This window comes from Pseudophryne corroboree, chromosome 5 (genome assembly GCF_028390025.1).
Source record: "Pseudophryne corroboree isolate aPseCor3 chromosome 5, aPseCor3.hap2, whole genome shotgun sequence".
NCBI classification, from domain to species: Eukaryota; Metazoa; Chordata; class Amphibia; order Anura; family Myobatrachidae; genus Pseudophryne; species Pseudophryne corroboree.
In genome coordinates this window covers 501,900,281-501,926,261 of record NC_086448.1, presented here as the reverse complement: position 1 = coordinate 501,926,261, position 25,981 = coordinate 501,900,281, and the positions used below count along the sequence as shown (strand labels likewise).

Here is a 25,981-nt window from a genome sequence, read left to right as displayed (position 1 = left end):
ATCTGTTTTATATATATATATATATGTATGCATGTTTAATATGCTATGTATGTGTGTGTGTGTGTATATATATATATATATATATGTGTGTTTAGATATATGTAGTGTTCACTCTAGGCTGTTTTAGCAGGGCGCCGCGCCCTGCCCGTTTTTAAGCAGACAAACCCCGCCCTGCCCCTTTTGCGGCACCCTGCTAGAACAGCCGCCCGCTTCCTGCCCTTCCGGCGTGTATAGATGCCGTGCGCATGCGCGTGGCATCCATTCACGCATTGGGAGAGGGCTGGGGGAAGCCCAGCACCGACGGAGGTGCTGGGCACGCCCCCAACAGTGACGTCGCCGGCCACCGACGCTCTCTATAGTAGCGTCTGTGGGCCGCACCGCGCCCCTAAAATGACGTAGGTGTGGCCACGCCTCCTAATTTGCGAGACCGCACCCCCGTTACGGACACGCGCGTGGCAAAGCCGCGCGCCCGCACATGTGCCCCCGGAGTCCGGCGCCCTGCCCCTTTTCACTCCTAGAGTGAACACTGTATATGTGTATATATATATATATATATATATATACACACACACACACACATACACAGACACACTAGTTTTACGGACCCAGCATATACTGGGTCACCTCAGTCCCCACCCCTGTGATTGGCTCCGCCCAGTCCTGGAAACCCCCCCATGCAAATCCTGCGTTTGCCACTGGTAGTCACTTCAGAACGAAGCTTGTTTTCAGGTAAGATTGTTGGGTTGACACTCATAAGAGGTATTTTAGGAAAGTGGATGCAAAGTTTAAATGTCCCATGATGTCATAAGTCTATCTTCCTACTGTGCAACTATTTTTACATAACAATGCAATGAAGGACAAGCATACCACAGCTGCTCATCAGATGTCCGCATAGGCAAATGCGGCGGGGGGGGTTCCGGTTGCGCGGAAACCCCCTTCCTCTTGGCAAGTGGATCAAATTATAACAACAATAGTAATAGTAAATAATACTATTACTAGAACTTCTGCCACATCATGCAGTTTTGGGGACAGCAGAGCTGCTGCACATATCCAGATGCCCAGTGGTAGCAGCTTCTTCAATCAGTGCACTGGACCAAAGAGTAGCTACCAGGAAGAAGAAACAGGTGATTACCATAAGGTGGAAGAATGTGCAGTACTGGTTCTATTATGTTTGTATATTTATTTATTATGGTATATTTAACCTTTTTCTGACCACTTATTTATATTATTTAAGTATGTTTGATAAAGCCTATACTAGTATAGACCATCTATAGTGTTTAATATAAATACTGCATTCCATACAGTATACAGTGTATAAAAAGACCAATGTTCAGAGTCGTTACTAGAGATGAGCGGGTTCGGTTCCTCGGGATCCGAACCCCCCCGAACTTCACCTATTTTACACGGTTCCGAAGCAGCCTCGGATCTTCCCTCCTTGCTCGGTTAACCCGAGCGCGCCCGAACGTCATCATCCCGCTGTTGTATTCTCGCGAGATTCGTATTGCATATAAAGAGCCGCGCATCGCCGTCATTTTCACTCGTGCATTGGAGATGATAGCGAGAGGACGTGGCTGCGTTCTCTCAGTTTCTGTGTTCAGTGTGCTGCAAATATCTGTGCTCAGTGTGCTGCAAATATCAGTGCTCAGTGTGCTGCAACTATCTACGTTCTCTGCCTGAAAACGCTCCATATCTGTGCTGCATTGTAGTATATAGTATGAGGACAGTGCAGAATTTTGCTGACCACCAGTATATATATAGCAGTACGGTACAGTAGTCCATTGCTCTATCTCTGTGTCGTCAAGTATACTATCCATCCATATCTGTGCTGCATTGTAGTTGTCGCAGTATATAGTATTGAGGACAGTGCAGAATTTTGCTGACCACCAGTATATATATATATATATATATATATAGCAGTACGGTACAGTAGTCCATTGCTCTACCTCTGTGTCGTCAAGTATACTATCCATCCATATCTGTGCTGCATTGTAGTTGTGCGCAGCATATAGTAGGAGGACAGTGCAGAATTTTGCTGACCACCAGTATATATATATAGCAGTACGGTACAGTAGTCCATTGCTCTACCTCGTCAAGTATACTATCCATGTCTGTGCTGCATTGTAGTTGTGCGCAGTATTATAGTAGGAGGACAGTGCAGAATTTTGCTGACCACCAGTATATATATAGCAGTACAGTACAGTAGTCCATTGCTCTACCTCTGTGTCGTCAAGTATACTATCCATATCTGTGCTGCATTGTAGTTGTGCGCAGTATTATAGTAGGAGGACAGTGCAGAATTTTGCTGACATGTGCTGTTTGGGGACTATTTTTTTAAGTGCCATCCTGTCTGACACTGCAGTGCCACTCCTAGATAGGCCAGGTGTTTGTGTCGGCCACTTGGTTCGCTTAGCTTAGCCATCCAGCGACCTTGGTGCACCTCTTTTTTTTCTTTGCATCATGTGCTGTTTGGGGACTATTTTTTTAAGTGCCATTCTGTCTGACACTGCAGTGCCACTCCTAGTTGGGCCAGGTGTTTGTGCCGGCCACTTGGGTCGCTTAGCTTAGTCATCCAGCGACCTCGGTGCAAATTTTAGGACTAAAAATAATATTGTGAGGTGTTCAGAATAGACTGGAAACGAGTGGAAATTATGGTTATTGGGGTTAATAATACTATGGGATCAAAATTACCCCCAAATTCTATGATTTAAGCTGTTTTTGAGGGGTTTTTGGAAAAAAAAACACCCAAATCCAAAACACACCCGAATCCGACAAAAACATTTCAGGGAGGTTTTGCCAAAACGCGTCCGAATCCAAAACACGGCTGCGGTACCGAATCCAAAACCAAAACGCAAAACTCGAAAAATGTCCGGTGCACATCACTAGTTACTAGGTTCTTCTACTGCTCCCCCAAACTCCTGCACTTGCTACAATATTCTGCAGAGTGGGAGATTGTGGGATTGCATTTGGAAACCCCCCTCAAGAAATCCTGCGTTTGCCACTGGATGTCCGGGTGTGGTCTGTTATGTCGACATCCAGAATGTCAACTTGGTCTGAATGTCGATATTCAGAATGTCTACATGGATTTAATGTCGACATGTGACATGGCCATAATGTCAACATGTTCATTAAGTTGATGTACTGTATCACATGCAAAAAATACAGTAGTAGTTTTACACTATTAAGGTCCTAACCCTAACTGCAGCCTAACACTTACCCTACCCCTAATCGTGACTTTACCCCTAAACCTTACACTAGCATGCACTGTCAACATTCACAATAATGACCATGTTGACATTATGGCTATCTCAACATTGTGAATTTATTATTTATTTATTAGCAGTTTCTTATATAGCGCAGCATATTCCGCTGCGCTTTACAATTAGAACAACAGTTATAGAACAAAACAGGGCAAAGACAGACATAGCGGTAGGAAGGCCCTGCTCGCAAGCTTACAATCTATAGGGAAATAGGTATTGATACACAAGGATAGATGCAACCTGTTACATAATGTTTCCCCAGATTGCTAGGTTCCTAGTGGGTTGTATGATATGATCACCCAGCAATGTTGGAAGACAAAATGTACAGAGGGAATGTAACTGGATAGGGAAGCATTGAAGGTTATGTGTGTGGGTCAGGAATTTGGTAGGCTTGTCTGAAGAGATAAGTTTTCAGGGAACGTTTAAAGGTTTGGAGACTAGTGGAGAGTCTTATTGTGCGTGGCAGGGCATTCCACAGAGTGGGTGAAGCCCGGGTAAAGTCCTGTAATTTTGAGTGGGAACAGGTAATACATCTGGATGAGAGACGCAGATCTTGTGCAGAGCGGAGGGGTCTGGTAGGGAGATATTTTGAGATGAGTGAGGAGATGTATGATGGTGCAGTTTGGGTAATAGCCTTGTATGTAAGTAAAAGTATTTTATATTTGACACGGTAGAATACCGGTAACCAATGGAGGGACTGACAGAGCAGATCAGCAGACGAAGAACGTCTGGCGAGGAAGATTAGCCTCGCAGCTGCATTTAAAATGGATTGAAGTGGTGAGAGCCTATGTTTGGGAAGACCAGTAAGGAGACTATTACAATAATCAATGCGGGAGATGATGAGTGCATGGATCAGAGTTTTTGCAGTGTCTTGTGTAAGATAAGGGCATATTTTGGATATGTTTTTAAGGTGCATGTAACATGATTTAGAGACAGATTGAATGTGTGGAACAAACGACAGTTCAGAGTCAAGGATGACACCTAGGCAGCAAGCTTGTGGGGTAGGGTGGATAGTTGCATTGTCAACAGTTATGGCAATATCAGGTTGGTAACTACCCTTAGCTGGTGGGAAAATAATTAATTCTGTTTTGGAAATGTTGAGTTTGAGATGGCGAGATGACATCCAAGATGAAATGGCAGACAGACATCCAGTGACACGAGCCAATACAGATGGTGATAAATCTGGGGAGGATAGGTAGATTTGAGTATCATCAGCGTACAAATGATACTGAAATCCGAAGGAGCTGATTAGTTTACCAAGAGAGGAGGTATAGATTGAGAAAAGCAGAGGAACTAAGACTGAGCCTTACGGTACTCCAACTGATAGAGGTAGAGAAGAGGAGGTAGAATCAGAGAAGTGAACACTCAAAGATCGATTAGATAGGTAGGATGAGAACCAAGTAAGGGCTGTGTCCTGAAGACCTAGGGACTCTAGTATTTGTATGAGAAGAGAGTGGTCAACAGTGTCAAAAGTCGCAGAGAGATCTAGAAGAATAAGTAGTGTGTAATGGCCTTTTGATCTAGCAGTGACCAGATCATTCACTACTTTGGTCAGTGCCGTCTCCGTGGAGTGTTGGGCACAAAAGCCTGACTGAAGTGGGTCCAGTAAGTTGTGGGAGTTAAGAAAGTGTGTAAGGCGAGTGTAGGCAAGTCTCTCAAGTAGCTTGGAGGGACTGGGTAGCTGAGAAATGGGACGGTAGTTAGAGAGTGTGTTTGGGTCAGAGTTGTGTTTTTTCAGAATGGGAGTAATCACTGCATGTTTAAACAGAGATGGAAAGATGCCAGTAGAGAGAGAGAGATTACAGATTTTAGTTAAGGTTGGGATAAGCACAGGAGACAAACTTTTGCTGACCTGTGAGGGTATAGGATCAAGAGGAGAGGTAGTGGAGTAGGAGGATGAAAAGAGTGTTGATACTTCATCTTCACTTGTGGGATCAAATGAAGAGAAAGTGCCAGAGGGTTCAGATAGGGATTTGAGCAGGTCACTGGCTGAGTTAGAGCATACCATTTCATCTCGGATTTTATCAATCTTATCCTTGAAGTAGGAAGCAAGTTCTTGTGCACTGATAGTAGCTAGTGGGGGAGGTGAGGGAGGGTAAAGAAGTGATTTAAATGTATTAAAAAGTCGTTTGGGATTGGTGGCATGATAAGAGATGAGAGATTGGAAATATGTTTGTTTGGCAGTGTCCAGGGCCTGACGATAGGAGTGGTAGGTAGTCTTATATGTGAGGGAGAAAAAGGTCGCACAAGTCATTGGATAATAACAGAGAGACCCCCTTAAGTTCCAATTGATATCTTAGTATGGATATTCTATAATGGGGGGTGCTACCTAGGCAAAAAATAGAATCATATACACAAGAAAAGAAAAAAGAATTGCCTTAAAGTGGTGCACATTGGTACATGTTAAACATAACTTTTATTCTTTATTATACTTAAAAAAAAAAAAAACTTGCGAAATATAAAAAACACATACAGGTAAAGAGATTAAAAATGAGTTTAAAAAATAATTTCCTGCACACGGGACGTCCACCAGACAGTAAATTAGTGTGACTATCTATTATAGCGTATCTATCGACTTATATCCGCATTGATTCGTCATACATGCTATGCAGTATCAATGTTACCTAGTGGAAAGTAGTGTGTGTATAGCACTGTTGTAGTTCAAAATATTCTCAATGAGATAAATGTGTTTGAACACACTGTAGAAGTATTGTGTCTTTACGGTCAAAAGTAGGTCTGTGTAGTCGGACCTCAGTGTTATAATAAATATGTATTATGCACTTACTAGCCTTAGATAAAGCTTGAACAGATTGTGGACTGTCAAGAGCTATATTGAAATCGCCCATAATGATGGTGGTGATGTCAGAGGATAAGAAGTGTGGGAGCCAGGCAGAAAAATCTTCTAGAAATTGTTGTTTAGGTTGCCCAGGAGGGCGATAGATAGCTGCAACACGCAGAGAGAAGGGGGTGAAAATCCTGATAGAGTGAACTTCAAATGATGTGAATGCGAGAGATGGAACCTGAGGTAGAACAGTGTATGTGAAAAACTGTGACAGTAAGATTCCAACCCCACCACCTTTACTATTATTAGGCCTAGATGTGTGTGTGAAGTGGAAACCACCGTGTGACAGTGCTGCAGGGGAGGCCGTGTCTGATTGTGTGAGCCATGTTTCTGTTATAGCCAGCAGATTAAAGTTGTGAGATATGAAGAGGTCATGGATGGATGTTAATTTGTTGCAAACGGAGCGTGCATTCAATAAGGCACATTTTAGTGACTTGGAGGGGGATGGGAGGCACGTGATATTTATGAGATTAGATGGATTTCTATGTTGTTTTGAGACAGCTGAGTGTGAGAGGGAAAGGTGGTTGGGGCCTGGATTTGGTGATTTGTCACCAGCTAATAAAAGCAGAAGAGTGAGATAAATATTGGTGGATGTTTGCGAGTGTTTATTCTGGTGGCCAATTGTGGTTGTCAAAGTACTTGCAGAGAAGTAAGTATAAAGCTCATGAGTGGTTAGAAGAGGGGAGTGGAGAATAGAAGCTGTAATGTGCACAGAGGGGTGAGTTTCAGGGTGAGTGTAAAATGTGTGAAATTTGGTGAGAATTCCATGAATAGAAATAAGAAACAGTAGTTTGATGAACATGCTGAGGTTGTTTGTGTTTTTTTGGGTTAAAGTGGAGTAGGAGTAAGTTGTAAAAGTAAGTTACCTTTCCTTGATGTTGTTCAATGTTTTTTCAACTGTTTTTTTTAACTGTTCGGATAACACACTTCTTAAATCCACACAAGCTACCCCCAGCAAGCTGACCCCTTAACTACATCTAAAGAAATACTGACTCTGATTAAGAATAGGCCTACCTCTGAACATTTGGTCACCTGATTGAAATGCTAATTGATCAAAGAACAAATTGCACAGGGCGGGTAATCAGACTCAGGGGCCCTACACACTAGCCGATCCGCCGCCGAGCTGCCCGACGGCGGATACGGCCGACGGGCAACCCGGCGGCGGTGGGGGGCAGTGACGGGGGGAGTGAAGTTTCTTCACTCCCCCCGTCATGCGGCAGCATTGAAGTGCAGGCAAATATGGACGAGATCGTCCATATTGGCCTGCATGCACAGCCGACGGGGGACCAGCGATGAACGAGCGCGGGGCCGCGCATCGTTCATCGCTGGAGCCTCCACACTGAAAGATATGAACGAGTTCTCGTTCATTTATGAACGAGATCGTTCATATCTTTCAAAAAATCGGCCAGTGTGTAGGGCCTAAAAAACTACTCTAGCTATCCACAATAAATTCAATCACATACATAGGAAATGGCAAGAAAAACATCACATACACTTAAACATATGATGTGGATTGCACGCAGCATGTGTGTCAATCTGAGCCTGGTAGTGTAATAGCAATGATTTCACATACATTCAAATATATGATGTGGATTGCACGCAGTGAATGTCGATATGTTAACTGTTGCCCTTTTTCCCATGCCAAAATTGTGGTATCAACATTGTGAATATCTACATACAATGCGCATACTTGCATACTTGCCTACCTGACCCTCTCCATGAGGGAGAAAATGCTCTGTTCCTGGACTTTCCTGGTAATGTATGATTGCCATCACCTGTGGTGAGCTAGTTAATTGATAAGAAAGGTGTTTCACCACAGGTGATGGCAATCATACATTACCAGGAAAGTCCAGGAACAGAGCATTTTCTCCCTCATGGAGAGGGTCAGGTAGGCAAGTATGATACTTACCTACCAGCCCCTCTCCATGAGGGAGAAAATGCTCTGTTCCTGGACTTTCCTGGTAATGTATGATTGCCATCACCTGTGGTGAAACACCTTTCTTATCAATTAACTAGCTCACCACAGGTGATGGCAATCATACATTACCAGGAAAGTCCAGGAACAGAGCATTTTCTCCCTCATGGAGAGGGTCAGGTAGGCAAGTATGCCATACTTATTGTAACACTTTGACTTGTCTACAGAACAGTGCATATATAATCATGTGACATGAGTGAAGTGCTGATTCAGAGGTGGACGCATAGAAACCACCTGATGAAAACAGCACCTGATGGTTTCTCTCTGTGCTTGCATCCAAACTGCATTGTAGATGCGTTACTGCTGGGGGATGCAGATCTGAATTGCATGGAGATTCATATCATTTTGATGAGCATTTCAGGGGCAGTGACTGTGGGGTGGTGGGCATGTCAAGGACATGTCAGTATAAGCGACTACATCTAAAGACAGGTGTCGTTTGGAAGGTAGACAGAAACTAGGTCAACAGTGTCTATGTCGACCAGTATTGATCGACAGTAACTAGGTCGACAGGGTCTCTAGGTCGACATGGTCTAGGTTGACAGGTCAAAAGGTTGACATGAGTTTTTTATGGGTTTTTTGGTGTCGTTTTCTCCGTACAGTGACCGGGAACCCAGTTAGTGCACCGTGTCCCCTCGCATGGCTCGCTTTGCTTGCCATGCTTCGGGCAAGCTGCCTTGCTCCAGTACCGCTGCACTCGGCACAGGTTACTAGTCCAATTGTAGTCCATGTGGATTGTTAAGTATGAAAAAGTTCAAAAAAGAAAAAAATTGTGAAAAACTCATGTCGACCTTTGACCTGTCGACCTAGAACATGTCTACCTAGAGAACCTGTCGACCTAGAGACACTGTGACCTAGTTACTGTCGACCAATAGTGGTCGAGCTAGTTACTGTCGACCTAGAGACCGGATCCCCTAAAGACAAAGTTCTGCTGGCACCGGTGACCATGGACCAATGGACATTTTGCACCTGCCATAGGCAGGTGCAATTTCCGATGATGCAGCCAATGGCTGATTAGCACCACAGCTGATGGGTGACTATATACAGTATTTGCATTGGCTGCAGGTGCGTCAACCTCTGAATCACCCCCTAAATGCTGCACAAGACAGTGTGGTTAGAATTGCAGGATAAGCAATATGATGTTTATTTCCCTTACGTCCTAGAGGACACTGGGCTCCATTTAGTACCATGGGGTATAGAAGGGTCCACTAGGAGCCTTGGGCACTTTAAGAAATCAATAGTGTGCGCTGGCTCCTCCCTCTTTGCCCCTCCTACCAGACTCAGTTTAGAAAATGTGCCCAGAGGAGCCTGTCATGCTTAGGGAAGCTCCTGAAGAGTTTTCTGCATTTATTTTCTGTTTGTTTTTTCAGACAGGCCTGGTTGGCATCAGCCTGTCTGCTTCTTGGGACTTAGGGAGGGAATGGCCCAACCTCCTATAGGGTTAATGGTCACGTTCCCCGCTGACAGGACACTGAGCTCCTGAAGGAACCATTCGCAAGCCCCACCACAGCGAGCGTACATTCTCACAGCAATCCGCCACCCCTAACAGAGCCAGAAGTAAGAAGAGTGGTGAGTAGGCGGCCGGCGGCCCGGTTAGTGGGTCGCCGGCTGTAATGGCGGCATAAGGGTATGGAGCTCAGTGCTGAAATGCAGGCTGCATCTCAGAGCTCAGGACAACATGCTGTGTGTGTGTTCTGCTGTGAGGGGCGAGCTGAGCCACTAAAAACAATACCCACACTGGCATTACAGCTTACAGGGGTTCTAACCCGCTGTTAAGCATCACAAACACCTCAGCCAGTAAATAAAACCGGGAAGACAGCTTGTCATTAAGGGGGCGGGGCTTCACTATGAGCGGATCCAGCAGCTCACCAGCGCCATTTTCCCTATGCAGCTCACACTGACAAGACTGGCAGGGATGCCTAGCTCCTCCACAAGTACTCCACCATTCCTCAGCGGTACCAGGGGGACATAGTAAGGGGGGGAGTGGTCTTAGAATAGTAAGCCCCTATTAAGGGTGCTTAGTCTGCGACCCAGCTAAGCTTGGCATTAGCAAGAAGGGCGCTCTGTGGCTGGCTCCATCATACTCTGTGTCTCCCTAGAAGGGCTCTGTGTTAACCTTTTCCTCTGTGTGTGTGTGTGTGTGTGTGTGTGTGTGTGTGTGTGTGTGTGTGTGTGATTTCACATTTACAATGCCAAAGGAGTGTGTTTCATGCACGGCAGAGTGTTTTTCTTCCCCAGGGGGATCATTACCGTGTACTCAGGATAGTACACATTCTTAGGCCAGTGGGTCCGAACCAGCATGGTTAGATTCACTAAAAGGGATGATCTCGAATATTTCTAATATATTATGAGAATGAGAAAGAGACGCAATACTTAAGACAGTCTGTGGATGACCTGATGAATAGAGATTCAGGCACCACACCAGAGCCTCAGACACCTACCATTTGTCCACAAAAGTGTACACTGGCCCACCTCCTGCAGACTGACACTGATGACGACGTGTCAGACACAGAGGAGGGTGAAGTGGACTCAGTGGGGGGGGGGGGGGGGGTGATGCAGCACTGTCACGGGGGTACAGGTTCTGATAGAAGCTATTAGGAGACGTCCTGCAAATTCCTGATAAGGTGACAGAAAAGGATGAGGAGTCTTATTTTAATGTAAAAAAAGAAATCCTCTGCTACTTTTTCTGTATCAAAAGGGTTTGAAGAAACCTGGGTTAATCCTGATAAGAAGTTTCAGATACCTAAGAGATTACTCATATCCTTCCCTATTCCTCAGGATGATAGGAAAAAATGGGAAAACCCCACCGATTGTTGACGCATAGGTATCTAGGTTGTCACTTAAGATAGTCTTACCTGTCCCTGGGGCAGCCTCCTTAAAGGACACGGCTGACCGTAAAATTGAGACCACTCTCAAATCGCTGTACACAGCTTGTGCATGAATCACTAGGTCAGGTAATCTAAATGGTCAGGTAATCTAATTGACAAGTTAGATTCCTTATCTGGGGGGAGATAGTTTTACTCCTACAGCATATACAGGACTCTGCAAATTTTATGGTGGAGGCCATAAAAGAAATTGGCTTGCTCAATGCACGCACCACTGCCAGGGCAGTGTCAGCATGCAGGGCCTTGTGGCTACACCAGTGGACTGCGGATGCGGATTCCAGGAAAGGCATGGAAAGCCTACCATTCACAGGTGAGCCCTGTTTGGAGCTGAACTGGATACGTGGATATCCAACGGTATGGCGGGTAATTCTACATACCTTCCTTCCACAGCCCCCCCAGGCTAGGAAGACCTATTCTGCTCCAACTCTGCAGTCCTTTCAGTCAGCCAAATTTAAAAGTAAAACCAAAGGTTCTTCTACAGTGTTCAAAGGCAATAGAGGTAAACCCAGAAAACAAGCAACTTCAGGTTCACAGGAACAGAACTCCGGTTCTGCTTCCTCAAAGCTTACAGCATGACAGTGGACTGCACTGCCTGGGAGACAGGCAGGTGGGTACCCGATTAAAATATTTCAGTCACATATGGGCAACATCATGCCAGGATCCCTGGGTCAAAGATCTTATCGCCCAGGGCTACAGACTGGAGTATCAGGAACTCCCACCTCACAGATTCTTCAAATCAGGCTTACCAGCTTCTCAAGAGGCAAGTATAACTTTACAGGAAGCGATTCAAAAACTGGTACAGACTCAGGTCATTGTTCCAGTTCCACTTCAGCTGCAAAACAAGGTTTATTATTCTAACTTGTTTGTGGTACCAAAACCGGATGGTTTGGTAAGGCCCATTTTAAACCTCAAGTACCTACGGGTGTTCAAGTTCAAGATGGAGTCTCTGAGAGAGGTGATCTCAGGTCTGGAGGAGGGGGAATTCCTGGTGTCTCTGGATATCAAGGATGCGTACCTTCATGTTCCAATTTGTTCGCTTCATCAGGCTTATCTAAGGTTTGCATTACAGGACTGTCACTACCAATTCCAGGCCCTGCCAGTTGGCCTCTCCACGGCATCGAGGGTGTTCACCATGGTAATGGCAGATATGATGTTTCTCATCCGCAAACAAGGAGTGAACATAATACCGTACCTGGACGATCTGCTGATAAAAGCACCATTCAGGGAGAGGTTGTTGGACAACATTGCCCTCTCAACCCGACTACTCCAGGATCACGGGTGGATTCTGAACCTAACAAAATCTCACCTAGAACCAACACGAAGGCTTCCGTTCCTGGGGATGATACTGGATGTGGAGGCACAGAAGATATTCCTTCCATTAGAAAAGGCATTGATAATCTAGTCGATGGTGTGGGATGTTCTAAAACCAACCCGGATATCGGTGCATCTATGCATTCGCCTTCTGGGGAAGATGGTAGCCTCTTACATGGCACTGCAGTATGGAGGTTTAATGCAAGGCCCTTTCAACTGGATCTGTTGGACAAATGGTCCGGATCGCATCTTCACATGCATCCGTCTGTCACCAAAAGCCAGGATTTCTCTTCTGTGGTAGTTTCAGACTTCTCACTTGGCCGAGGGCCGAAGGTTCGGGATTCAAAATTGGATTATGCTAACCACAAATGAAAGCCTCAGAGGTTGGGGAGCAGTCACCCAGGAGGAACAGTTCCAAGGAAAATGGTCAAGTCAGGAAACCATTCTTCTAATAAACATTCTGGAACTAAAGGCCATATACGATGTGCCTTCTACAGGCTTTACATCTTCTTCAGGATCAAGACATTCAGGTTCAGTTGGACAATGTGACGTCGGTAACGTACATAAATCGACAGTGCGAAATGAAGAGCAGAGCAGCAATGTCAGAGGTAACAAGGATTATCCTGGCATTGTCAGCAAACTTCATTCCGGGAGTAGACAACTGGGAAGCAGACTTCCTCAGTAGACACGACCTCCATCCAGGGGAGTGGGGCCTTCACCCGGAGGTGTTCAGGTGCTTGACACATCGGTGGGGAATTCCACAAATTGACATGATGCCCTCTTGTCTCAACAAGAAGCTCAAGTGGTATTGTTTCAGGTTGAGAGACCCACAGGCAGTGGCGGTGGACGCTCTGCTGACTCCATGGGTCTACCAGATGGTGTACGTGTTTCCACCACTTCCATTAATCCCAAGAATTTTCAAAAGATTAAAAAGGGAAAAGATTCAAGCAATTCTCATTGCTCTGGACTGGCCAAGAAGGGCCTGGTACGCAGATCTACTGAAGATGCTCTTAGAGGATCCGTAGCCTATACCTCTTTGCGAGGATCTTCTACAACAGGGGCCATTCGTCTATCAAGACTTACCACGGCTACATTTGACTGCATGGAAGTTGAGTGTCAAATTCTAGCCTGGAAAGGAATCCCGGACAGGGTTATTGCAACCTTGATTCAAGCCAGAAATGGGGTAACATGTAAACATTACCACCATATTTGAAAAAAATACTTCTCTTGGTGTGTGAACAGGAAATTTCTTATGGTGGAATTTCAACTGGGACGTTTTCTGCTTTTTCTGCAGTCAGGTGTGGATGTGGGCCTACGTTTGGGCTCCATAAAAGTCCAGATTTCGGCCTTATCCATTTTTCTTCCAGAAACAATTGGCTTCTCTCCCTGAGGTTCAGACATTTTTGGAGGGGGTTCTGCACATCCAACCGCCCTTTGTGCCTCCTACAGCACCTTGGGATCTCAACGTGGTGTTGCCGTTCCTATGATCGGAATGGTTTGAGCCTTTACAGGCGGCTGACGTAAAGTTTCTTACGTGGAAGACCGTCACACTGTAGGCCTTGGCTTCAGCAAGATGTGTGTCAGAGCTGGGGGCTTGTCTTACAAGAGCCCCTACTTAATTTTTCATGAGGACAGAGCTGAACTCAGAACTCATCAGCAATTTCTTCCTAAAGTGGTGTCAGCGTTTCACACCAACCAACCTATAGTGGTTCCGGTTGTCACCGTCACCTCTGCTACTTCAAAGTCTTTGGATGTTGTGAGGGCTTTGAAGGTGTATGTAAAACGGAGAGCTCGTCACAGAAAATCGGACTCGCTGTTTGTTCTTTATGATCCCAATTAAATTGGGTGTCCTGCTTCAAAGCAGTCTATTGCACGCTGGATCAGGCTTACTATCCAGCATGATTATTGTACAGCAGGTTTGCCGGTTCCAAGGTCTGTACAGGCCCACTCTACTAGGTCGGTGGGTTCTTCCTGGGCGGCTTCCCGGGGTGTCTCGGCTTTACAGCTCTGCCGAGCAGCTACTTGGTCAGGTTTGAACTAGAGATGAGCGGGTTCGGTTTCTTTGAATCCGAACCCGCACGAACTTCACTTTTTTTTTCACGGGTCCGAGCGACTCGGATCTTCCCGCCTTGCTCGGTTAACCCGAGCGCGCCCGAACGTCATCATGACGCTGTCGGATTCTCGCGAGACTCGGATTCTATATAAGGAGCCGCGCGTCGCCGCCATTTTCACACGTGCATTGAGATTGATAGGGAGAGGACGTGGCTGGCGTCCTCTCCATTTAGATTAGATTTAGAAGAGAGAGAGAGAGAGATTGCTGTGATACTGTAGATTAGAAGAGAGTGCAGAGTGCAGACAGAGTTTAGTGACTGACGACCACAGTGACCAGTGACCACCAGAGACAGTGCAGGTGTTTGTTTTATTTAATATATCCGTTCTCTGCCTGAAAAAAACGATACACAGTCACACAGTGACTCAGTCTGTGTGCACTGCTCAGCCCAGTGTGCTGCACATCAATGTATTGTATATAAAGCTTATAATTGTGGGGGAGACTGGGGAGCACTGCAGGTTGTTATAGCAGGAGCCAGGAGTACATGATAAATAATATTATATTAAAATTAAACAGTGCACACTTTTGCTGCAGGAGTGCCACTGCCAGTGTGACTAGTGGTGACCAGTGCCTGACCACCAGTATATTAGTAGTATTGTATACTATCTCTTTATCAACCAGTCTATATTAGCAGCAGACACAGTACAGTGCGGTAGTTCACGGCTGTGGCTACCTCTGTGTCGGCACTCGGCAGGCAGTCCGTCCATCCATAATTGTATTATATACCACCTAACCGTGGTTTTTTTTTCCTTTCTTTATACCGTCGTCATAGTCATACTAGTTGTTACGAGTATACTACTATCTCTTTATCAACCAGTGTACAGTGCGGTAGTTCACGGCTGTGGCTACCTCTGTGTCGGAACTCGGCAGGCAGTCCGTCCATCCATAATTGTATTATAATATATACCACCTAACCGTGGTTTTTTTTTCGTTCTTTATACCGTCGTCATACTAGTTGTTACGAGTATACTACTATCTCTTTATCAACCAGTGTACAGTGCGGTAGTTCACGGCTGTGGCTACCTCTGTGTCGGAACTCGGCAGGCAGTCCGTCCATCCATAATTGTATTATAATATATACCACCTAACCGTGGTTTTTTTTTCGTTCTTTATACCGTCGTCATACTAGTTGTTACGAGTATACTACTATCTCTTTATCAACCAGTGTACAGTGCGGTAGTTCACGGCTGTGGCTACCTCTGTGTCGGCACTCGGCAGGCAGTCCGTCCAACCATAATTGTATTATATACCACCTAACCGTGGTTTTTTTTTCATTCTTTATATCGTCGTCATACTAGTTGTTACGAGTATACTACTATCTCTTTATCAACCAGTGTACAGTGCGGTAGTTCACGGCTGTGGCTACCTCTGTGTCGGCACTCGGCAGGCAGTCCGTCCAACCATAATTGTATTATATACCACCTAACCGTGGTTTTTTTTTCATTCTTTATACCGTCGTCATACTAGTTGTTACGAGTATACTACTATCTCTTTATCAACCAGTGTACAGTGCGGTAGTTCACGGCTGTGGCTACCTCTGTGTCGGCACTCGGCAGCCCGTCCATAATTGTATATACCAGTGACCTAACCGTGGTTTTTTTTTCTTTCTTTATACATACATACTAGTTACGAGTATACTATCTCTTTATCAACCAGTCTATATATTAGCAGCAGACACAGTACAGTGCGGTAGTTCACGGCTGTGGCTACCTCTGTGTCGGCACTCGGCAGCCCGTCCATAATTGTATATACCACCTAACCGTGGTTTTTTTTTCTTTCTTTATACATACATACTAGTTACGAGTATACTATCTCTTTATCAACCAGTCTATATATTAGCAGCAGACACAGTACAGTGCGGTAGTTCACGGCTGTGGCTACCTCTGTGTCGGCACTCGGCAGCCCGTCCATAATTGTATATACCAGTGACCTAACCGTGGTTTTTTTTTCTTTCTTTATACATACATACTAGTTACGAGTATACTATCTCTTTATCAACCAGTCTATATATTAGCAGCAGACACAGTACAGTGCGGTAGTTCACGGCTGTGGCTACCTCTGTGTCGGCACTCGGCAGCCCGTCCATAATTGTATATACCAGTGACCTAACCGTGGTTTTTTTTTCTTTCTTTATACATACATACTAGTTACGAGTATACTATCTCTTTATCAACCAGTCTATATATTAGCAGCAGACACAGTACAGTGCGGTAGTTCACGGCTGTGGCTACCTCTGTGTCGGCACTCGGCAGCCCGTCCATAATTGTATATACCAGTGACCTAACCGTGGTTTTTTTTTCTTTCTTTATACATACATACTAGTTACGAGTATACTATCTCTTTATCAACCAGTCTATATATTAGCAGCAGACACAGTACAGTGCGGTAGTTCACGGCTGTGGCTACCTCTGTGTCGGCACTCGGCAGCCCGTCCATAATTGTATACTAGTATCCAATCCATCCATCTGCATTGTTTACCTGAGGTGCCTTTTAGTTGTGCCTATTAAAATATGGAGAACAAAAATGTTGAGGTTCCAAAATTAGGGAAAGATCAAGATCCACTTCCACCTCGTGCTGAAGCTGCTGCCACTAGTCATGGCCGAGACGATGAAATGCCAGCAACGTCGTCTGCCAAGGCCGATGCCCAATGGCATAGTACAGAGCATGTCAAAACCAAAACACCAAAACCTAAAATAAAATTGTCGGAGGAGAAGCGTAAACTTGCCAATATGCCATTTACCACACGGAGTGGCAAGGAACGGCTGAGGCCCTGGCCTATGTTCATGGCTAGTGGTTCAGCTTCACATGAGGATGGAAGCACTCAGCCTCTCGCTAGAAAACTGAAAAGACTCAAGCTGGCAAAAGCACCGCAAAGAACTGTGCGTTCTTTGAAATCCCAAATCCACAAGGAGAGTCCAATTGTGTCGGTTGCGATGCCTGACCTTCCCAACACTGGACGTGAAGAGCATGCGCCTTCCACCATTTGCACGCCCCCTGCAAGTGCTGGAAGGAGCACCCGCAGTCCAGTTCCTGATAGTCAGATTGAAGATGTCAGTGTTGAAGTACACCAGGATGAGGAGGATATGGGTGTTGCTGGCGCTGGGGAGGAAATTGACCAGGAGGATTCTGATGGTGAGGTGGTTTGTTTAAGTCAGGCACCCGGGGAGACACCTGTTGTCCGTGGGAGGAATATGGCCGTTGACATGCCAGGTGAAAATACCAAAAAAATCAGCTCTTCGGTGTGGAGGTATTTCACCAGAAATGCGGACAACAGGTGTCAAGCCGTGTGTTCCCTTTGTCAAGCTGTAATAAGTAGGGGTAAGGACGTTAACCACCTCGGAACATCCTCCCTTATACGTCACCTGCAGCGCATTCATAATAAGTCAGTGACAAGTTCAAAAACTTTGGGTGACAGCGGAAGCAGTCCACTGACCAGTAAATCCCTTCCTCTTGTAACCAAGCTCACGCAAACCACCCCACCAACTCCCTCAGTGTCAATTTCCTCCTTCCCCAGGAATGCCAATAGTCCTGCAGGCCATGTCACTGGCAAGTCTGACGAGTCCTCTCCTGCCTGGGATTCCTCCGATGCATCCTTGCGTGTAACGCCTACTGCTGCTGGCGCTGCTGTTGTTGCCGCTGGGAGTCGATGGTCATCCCAGAGGGGAAGTCGTAAGCCCACTTGTACTACTTCCAGTAAGCAATTGACTGTTCAACAGTCCTTTGCGAGGAAGATGAAATATCACAGCAGTCATCCTACTGCAAAGCGGATAACTGAGTCCTTGACAACTATGTTGGTGTTAGACGTGCGTCCGGTATCCGCCGTTAGTTCACAGGGAACTAGACAATTTATTGAGGCAGTGTGCCCCCGTTACCAAATACCATCTAGGTTCCACTTCTCTAGGCAGGCGATACCGAGAATGTACACGGACGTCAGAAAAAGACTCACCAGTCTCCTAAAAAATGCAGTTGTACCCAATGTCCACTTAACCACGGACATGTGGACAAGTGGAGCAGGGCAGGGTCAGGACTATATGACTGTGACAGCCCACTGGGTAGATGTATGGACTCCCGCCGCAAGAACAGCAGCGGCGGCACCAGTAGCAGCATCTCGCAAACGCCAACTCTTTCCTAGGCAGGCTACGCTTTGTATCACCGCTTTCCAGAATACGCACACAGCTGAAAACCTCTTACGGCAACTGAGGAAGATCATCGCGGAATGGCTTACCCCAATTGGACTCTCCTGTGGATTTGTGGCATCGGACAACGCCAGCAATATTGTGTGTGCATTAAATATGGGCAAATTCCAGCACGTCCCATGTTTTGCACATACCTTGAATTTGGTGGTGCAGAATTTTTTAAAAAACGACAGGGGCGTGCAAGAGATGCTGTCGGTGGCCAGAAAAATTGCGGGACACTTTCGGCGTACAGGCACCACGTACAGAAGACTGGAGCACCACCAAAAACTACTGAACCTGCCCTGCCATCATCTGAAGCAAGAAGTGGTAACGAGGTGGAATTCAACCCTCTATATGCTTCAGAGGTTGGAGGAGCAGCAAAAGGCCATTCAAGCCTATACAATTGAGCACGATATAGGAGATGGAATGCACCTGTCTCAAGTGCAGTGGAGAATGATTTCAACGTTGTGCAAGGTTCTGATGCCCTTTGAACTTGCCACACGTGAAGTCAGTTCAGACACTGCCAGCCTGAGTCAGGTCATTCCCCTCATCAGGCTTTTGCAGAAGAAGCTGGAGGCATTGAAGAAGGAGCTAAAAGGGAGCGATTCCGCTAGGCATGTGGGACTTGTGGATGCAGCCCTTAATTCGCTTAACAAGGATTCACGGGTGGTCAATCTGTTGAAATCAGAGCACTACATTTTGGCCACCGTGCTCGATCCTAGATTTAAAGCCTACTTTGGATCTCTCTTTCCGGCAGACACAGGTCTGCTGGGGTTGAAAGACCTGCTGGTGACAAAATTGTCAAGTCAAGCGGAACGCGACCTGTCAACATCTCCTCCTTCACATTCTCCCGCAACTGGGGGTGCGAGGAAAAGGCTCAGAATTCCGAGCCCACCCGCTGGCGGTGATGCAGGGCAGTCTGGAGCGACTGCTGATGCTGACATCTGGTCCGGACTGAAGGACCTGACAACGATTACGGACATGTCGTCTACTGTCACTGCATATGATTCTCTCAACATTGATAGAATGGTGGAGGATTATATGAGTGACCGCATCCAAGTAGGCACGTCACACAGTCCGTACTTATACTGGCAGGAAAAAGAGGCAATTTGGAGGCCCTTGCACAAACTGGCTTTATTCTACCTAAGTTGCCCTCCCACAAGTGTGTACTCCGAAAGAGTGTTTAGTGCCGCCGCTCACCTTGTCAGCAATCGGCGTACGAGGTTACATCCAGAAAATGTGGAGAAGATGATGTTCATTAAAATGAATTATAATCAATTCCTCCGCGGAGACATTGACCAGCAGCAATTGCCTCCACAAAGTACACAGGGAGCTGAGATGGTGGATTCCAGTGGGGACGAATTGATAATCTGTGAGGAGGGGGATGTACACGGTGATATATCGGAGGGTGAAGATGAGGTGGACATCTTGCCTCTGTAGAGCCAGTTTGTGCAAGGAGAGATTAATTGCTTCTTTTTTGGGGGGGGTCCAAACCAACCCGTCATATCAGTCACAGTCGTGTGGCAGACCCTGTCACTGAAATGATGGGTTGGTTAAAGTGTGCATGTCCTGTTTTGTTTATACAACATAAGGGTGGGTGGGAGGGCCCAAGGATAATTCCATCTTGCACCTCTTTTTTCTTTTCTTTTTCTTTGCATCATGTGCTGATTGGGGAGGGTTTTTTGGAAGGGACATCCTGCGTGACACTGCAGTGCCACTCCTAAATGGGCCCGGTGTTTGTGTCGGCCACTAGGGTCGCTAATCTTACTCACACAGTCAGCTACCTCATTGCGCCTCTTTTTTTCTTTGCGTCATGTGCTGTTTGGGGAGGGTTTTTTGGAAGGGACATCCTGCGTGACACTGCAGTGCCACTCCTAGATGGGCCCGGTGTTTGTGTCGGCCACTAGGGTCGCTAATCTTACTCACACAGCTACCTCATTGCGCCTCTTTTTTTCTTTGCGTCATGTGCTGTTTGGGGAGGGTTTTTTGGAAGGGACATCCTGCGTGACACTGCAGTGCCACTCCTAGATGGGCCCGGTGTTTGTGTCGGCCACTAGGGTCGCTAATCTTACTCACACAGTCAGCTACCTCATTGCGCCTCTTTTTTTCTTTGCGTCATGTGCTGTTTGGGGAGGGTTTTTTGGAAGGGCCATCCTGCGTGACACTGCAGTGCCACTCCTAGATGGGCCCGGTGTTTGTGTCGGCCACTAGGGTCGCTAATCTTACTCACACAGTCAGCTACCTCATTGCGCCTCTTTTTTTCTTTGCGTCATGTGCTGTTTGGGGAGGGTTTTTTGGAAGGGCCATCCTGCGTGACACTGCAGTGCCACTCCTAGATGGGCCCGGTGTTTGTGTCGGCCACTAGGGTCGCTAATCTTACTCACACAGCTACCTCATTGCGCCTCTTTTTTTCTTTGCGTCATGTGCTGTTTGGGGAGGGTTTTTTGGAAGGGCCATCCTGCGTGACACTGCAGTGCCACTCCTAGATGGGCCCGGTGTTTGTGTCGGCCACTAGGGTCGCTTATCTTACTCACACAGCGACCTCGGTGCAAATTTTAGGACTAAAAATAATATTGTGAGGTGTGAGGTATTCAGAATAGACTGAAAATGAGTGTAAATTATGGTTTTTGAGGTTAATAATACTTTGGGATCAAAATGACCCCCAAATTCTATGATTTAAGCTGTTTTTTAGTGTTTTTGGAAAAAAACACCCGAATCCAAAACACACCCGAATCCGACAAAAATAATTCGGTGAGGTTTTGCCAAAACGCGTTCGAACCCAAAACACGGCCGCGGAACCGAACCCAAAACCAAAACACAAAACCCGAAAAATTTCAGGCGCTCATCTCTAGTTTGAACACGTTTGCTAAGTTCTACAAGTTCGATACTTTGGCCTCTGAGGACCTTCAGTTTGGTCAATCAGTCCTGCAAGACCCTCAGCACTCTCCCACCTGGTTTGGGAGATTTGGTACATCCCCATGGTACTAAATGGAACCCCGGTATCCTCTAGGAAGTAAGAGAAAATAGTATTTTAATTACCTACTGGTAAATCCTTTTCTCGTAGTCCATAGAGGATACTGGGCGCCCGCCCAGTGCTTTGTGTTTTACTGCACTATTATTTGGTTAAGTAATGTTGTTGGTTCAGCTGTTGCTGTTCCTGTTCAAGTTGGGTTAGCATGGCTTTCCTCTGGTTTGTGTGTGCTGGTTCGAATCTCACCACTGTCCTTTTAAATCCTTCTCTCAAAGTATGTCCGTCTCCTCGGGCACAGTTCCTAGACTGAGTCTGGTAGGAGGGGCATCGAGGGAGGAGCCAGCGCACACTATTAATTTCTTAAAGTGCCCAAGGCTCCTAGTGGACCCGTCTATACCTCATGGTACTAAATAGACCCCAGTATCCTCTACGGACTACGAGAAAAGTATTTACTGGCAGGTAATTAAAATCCTATTTTACAAAGCATTGTGTGAAGCATTACCAGTCCCAACCTGGCTTCAGCACTTGTGGTCCCAGCTCAGCCTCAGTGTTAAGTCTGCCGGTCCCAATCCTGATATATCGCCCGTCGGTACTAGTCCAGTTATCTCACCCACCAGTCTCAGTCTGGATATTATCTCGTTCACCAGTTCCATTCGGTAGCTGCCCAAAATTTAATTATTGATCTTGTCATTAATCTAATCAGGTACAGGTTGAGTATCCCATATCCAAATATTCCGAAATACGGAATATTCCGAAAATAAGAATTTACTCACCGGTAATTCTATTTCTCGTAGTCCGTAGTGGATGCTGGGGACTCCGTAAGGACCATGGGGAATAGCGGGCTCCGCAGGAGACTGGGCACAACTAAGAAAGAAATAGGACTACCTGGTGTGCACTGGCTCCTCCCTCTATGCCCCTCCTCCAGACCTCAGTTAGGAAACTGTGCCTGGAAGAGCTGACACAATAAGGAAGGATTTGAAATCCCGGGTAAGACTCATACCAGCCACACCAATCACACCGTACAACTCGTGATACAATATCTAGTTAACAGTATGAATAACAACTGAGCCTCACGAACAGATGGCTCATAACAATAACCCTTTTAGTTAAGCAATAACTATATACAAGTTTTGCAGACAATCCGCACTTGGGATGGGCGCCCAGCATCCACTACGGACTACGAGAAATAGAATTACCGGTGAGTAAATTCTTATTTTCTCTGACGTCCTAGTGGATGCAGGGGACTCCGTAAGGACCATGGGGATTATACCAAAGCTCCCAAACGGGCGGGAGAGTGCGGATGACTCTGCAGCACCGAATGAGCAAACTCAAGGTCCTCCTCAGCCAGGGTATCAAACTTGTAGAATTTTGCAAATGTGTTTGAACCCGACCAAGTAGCCACTCGGCAAAGTTGTAAAGCCGAGAACCCTCGGGCAGCCGCCCAAGAAGAGCCCACTTTCCTCGTGGAATGGGCTTTTACAGATTTAGGATGCGGCAGTCCAGCCGCAGAATGTGCAAGTTGAATCGTGCTACAGATCCAGCGAGCAATAGTCTGCTTAGAAGCAGGAGCACCCAGCTTGTTGGGTGCATACAGGATAAATAGCGAGTCAGTTTTTCTGACTCCAGCCGTCCTGGAAACATATATTTTCAGGGCCCTGACTACGTCCAGTAACTTGGAATCCTCCAAGTCCCGAGTAGCCGCAGGCACCACAATAGGTTGGTTCACATGAAAAGCTGAAACCCCCTTAGGAAGAAATTGGGGACGAGTCCTCAATTCCGCCCTATCCATATGGAAAATCAGATAAGGGCTTTTACATGACAAAGCCGCCAATTCTGACACACGCCTGGCCGAAACCAAGGCCAACAGCATGACCACTTTCCATGTGAGATATCTAAGTTCCACGGTTTTAAGTGGCTCAAACCAATGCGACTTTAGGAAATCCAACACCACGTTGAGATCCCAAGGTGCCACTGGAGGCACAAAAGGGGGCTGAATATGTAGCACTCCTTTAACAAATGTCTGAACTTCAGGCAGTGAAGCCAGTTCTTTTTGGAAGAAAATCGACAGAGCCGAAATCTGGACCTTAATGGAACCCAATTTGAGGCCCATAGTCACCCCTGACTGTAGGAAGTGCAGAAATCGACCCAGCTGAAATTCCTCCGTTGGGGCCTTCCTGGCCTCACACCACGCAACATATTTTCGCCATATGCGGTGATAATGGTTTGTGGTCACCTCCTTCCTAGCTTTAATCAGCGTAGGGATGACTTCCTCCGGAATGCCCTTTTCCTTCAGGATCCGGCGTTCAACCGCCATGCCGTCAAACGCAGTCGCGGTAAGTCTTGGAACAGACAGGGCCCCTGCTGCAGCAGGTCCTGTCTGAGCGGCAGAGGCCATGGTTCCTCTGATATCATATCTTGAAGTTCTGGGTACCAAGCTCTTCTTGGCCAATCCGAAACAATGATTATAGTTCTTACTCTTCTCCTTCTTATTATTCTCAGTACCTTGGGTATGAGAGGAAGAGGAGGGAACACATAAACCGACTGGTACACCCACGGTGTCACTAAAGCGTCCACAGCTATCGCCTGAGGGTCCCTTGACCTGGCGCAATATCTTTTTAGCTTTTTGTTGAGGCGGGACGCCATCATGTCCACCTGTGGCCTTTCCCACCGGTGTACAATCATCTGGAAGACTTCTGGATGAAGTCCCCACTCTCCCGGGTGGAGGTCGTGTCTGCTGAGAAAGTCTGCTTCCCAGTTGTCCACTCCGGGAATGAACACTGCTGACAGTGCTAACACATGATTTTCCACCCATCGGAGAATCCTTGTGGCTTCTGCCATCGCCATCCTGCTTCTTGTGCCGCCCTGTCGGTTTACATGGGCGACCGCCGTGATGTTGTCTGACTGGATCAGCACCGGCTGGTGTTGAAGCAGGGGTTTTGCCTAACTTAGGGCATTGTAAATGGCCCTTAGTTCCAGAATATTTATGTGTAGGGAAGTCTCCTGACTCGACCATTGTCCCTGGAAGTTTCTTCCCTGTGTGACTGTCCCCCAACCTCGAAGGCTGGCATCCATGGTCACCAGGATCCAGTCCTGTATGCCGAATCTGCGGCCCTCTAGAAGATGAGCACTCTGCAGCCACCACAACAGCGACACCCTGGCCCTTGGAGACAGGGTTATCAGCCGATGCATCTGAAGATGCGATCCGGACCACTTGTCCAACAGATCCCACTGAAAGATCCTTGCATGGAACCTTCCGAATGTAATTGCTTCGTAAGAAGCCACCACCTTTCCCAGGACTCGCGTGCAGTGGTGCACCGACACCTGTTTTGGTTTTAGGAGGTCTCTGACTAGAGTTGACAACTCTTTGGCCTTCTCCTCCGGGAGGAACACTTTTTTCTGTTCTGTGTCCAGAACCATCCCCAGGAACAGTAGACGCGTTATAGGAACCAGCTGCGACTTTGGAATATTCAGGATCCAGCCGTGCTGTTGTAGCACTTCCCGAGCTAGTGCTACTCCGATCACAACTGTCCCCTGGACCTCGCCTTTATAAGGAGATCGTCCAAGTACGGGATAATTAAAACTCCCTTTTTCCGAAGGAGTATCATCATTTCGGCCATTACCTTGGTAAATACCCTCGGTGCCGTGGACAGACCAAACGGCAACGTCTGGAATTGGTAATGACAGTCCTGTACCACAAATCTGAGGTACTCCTGGTGAGGAGGGTAAATGGGGACATGCAGGTAAGCATCCTTGATGTCCAGTGATACCATGTAATCCCCCTCGTCCAGGCTTGCAATCACCGCCCTGAGCGATTCCATCTTGAACTTGAACCTTCTTATATAAGTGTTCAAGGATTTTAAATTTAAAATGGGTCTCACCGAACCGTCCGGTTTCGGTACCACAAACATTGTGGAATAGTAACCTTGTCCTTGTTGAAGGAGGGGTACCTTGACTATCACCTGCTGCGAATACAGCTTGTGAATTGCCTCCAGCACTGCCTCCCTGTCCGGGGGAGCTGTCGGCAAGGCAGATTTGAGGAAACGGCGAGGGGGAGACATCTCGAATTCCAGCTTGTACCCCTGAGACACTACTTGTAGAATCCAGGGATCCACCCGTGAGCGAACCCACTGGTCGCTGAAGTTCTTGAGACGGGCCCCCACCGTACCTGGCTCCGCCTGTGGAGCCCCAGCGTCATGCGGTGGACTTAGAGGAAGCGGGGGAGGACTTTTGTTCCTGGGAACTGGCTGTATGCTGCAGCTTTTTCCCTCTACCTCTGCCTCTGGGCAGAAAGGACGCGCCTTTAACCCGCTTGCATTTCTGGGGCCGGAAGGACTGTACCTGATAATACGGTGCTTTCTTTGGCTGTGAGGGAACATGGGGTAAAAATGCTGACTTCCCAGCTGTCGCTGTGGAAACGAGGTCCGAGAGACCATCCCCAAACAACTCCTCACCCTTGTA

The 25,981-nt window shown here is 46.7% G+C and overlaps 1 protein-coding gene across 2 annotated transcripts in view; it reads left to right on the top strand.

Annotated features, from left to right (window-relative positions):
- LOC134927912 (protein-glutamine gamma-glutamyltransferase 5-like) overlaps positions 1-25,981 on the top strand; it is a 352,569-nt gene that overhangs the window by 110,837 nt on the left and 215,751 nt on the right. The window lies entirely within an intron of this gene.